This window comes from Limulus polyphemus, unplaced genomic scaffold, assembly GCF_000517525.1.
Source record: "Limulus polyphemus unplaced genomic scaffold, Limulus_polyphemus-2.1.2 Scaffold276, whole genome shotgun sequence".
Classification (NCBI taxonomy): Eukaryota; Metazoa; Arthropoda; class Merostomata; order Xiphosura; family Limulidae; genus Limulus; species Limulus polyphemus.
The window spans coordinates 177345-178741 of NW_013665886.1; positions in this window are offsets into that span (position 1 = coordinate 177345).

A 1397-nucleotide genomic window follows, 5' to 3' on the forward strand; every position below is an offset into this window, starting at 1 on the left:
GGACGAACAATACTAAGGAAAGAGCAGTGTTACAACAGCGGTAGTCACGTGACTCTGGTAACACGTCATGATATTCACGAAGGATCGGGAAACATCATGAATAATCCAGTATGTGCTGTATGTAAGTGCGCCGGATAACACGAGACTAATCAATCGGAATTGAATTGCAGACAGAGATAGAGACGGACAAGTGAGTCAAGCACGTGAATCGTTCGTTGTGAATTATAGCGTTTGTTGAAGTTATACCGTGACTGTGGAAATTAAATGTATTGCAAAGTTGTATTGAGAAAGAATAAACTAGTTTTATTTAAGAAAGGACTTGTATTGCTAAAGTTTCTTCGGAAAGAATTTTTACGGAAAATTAACAAACGAACAGAGACGTAACACTATTAAAGAAGAACGTAACAGTAGTGGACTGTGACAACCGAACAACAATAATATTTAATGATAATTGAAAGGGAATACAAGTAAAGAAATGACAAATGAAAATGAAACATGCATGAAATAGTTGTGGAGAATGCAATAAGAAAGCAAAGGAGAAATATATATATCATAAAGAACAAACAGAGTTGTATTAAAGTTCATGAAAAGAACATTTTAGTAGTGATGGAAAGAGTATTATAGAGAATTAATTAATGTAGACAATATGAGAGGGTTTTAGAAACCGTCAGAAGGAGGAGAAGAGATGCAGATAAAAGGCAGTAACAACTTTAATAAGTACCAATCAAATAATTTTAGGTATCTAGCCTCCAACACTAGTGATGAAAAAGGCTGCAAAATGGAAGTAAGGGAACACGTAAGAGCTAGATGAAATAAATGGGGGGGGGGGGTCTCAGAAGTGATTCTTGATAAGAAGCTGAAGCTTAAGAGCAAACTTTCCATAAAATAGTTAGACCAGTTCTGCTTTATAGAGTAGAAAGTTGGACCATAAAAACAAAGAAATGAGGAGGGATATTTTAGAAAGAACTGAGATGAGAATGTTAAGATGGATGCAGGGAATATGCTTGAGAGGAAGAATAGTGAGTGATAACATCAGGAAGAGTTGCAGTATGTAAAATCACAGAAAAAAAAGGAAGATATGTAGTATGAAGCGAAGAAGGATATGCAGTGAGAAGAACTTAGACGAAGAATTAGAGGAAGACGGAAAATATAGTGGGGAGGTGCAGTAGATGGGGATATGGAGGAGTTAGGTGCAACTACAAATGATGCATAGGATATTGATCTATGGAGAAAGAAGACCCGAGTGACTGATCCCATACCAGAGTGGAATTAGGGTATTAAGAAGAAATAAACAAACTAACTATACACCTGGAAAAAAGTTAAGCACCCCCAAATATTTTTCAGGATTGCTTATTGAAAATAAGGTTTAATTTTCATGATGTTGAGCAATGTTCATA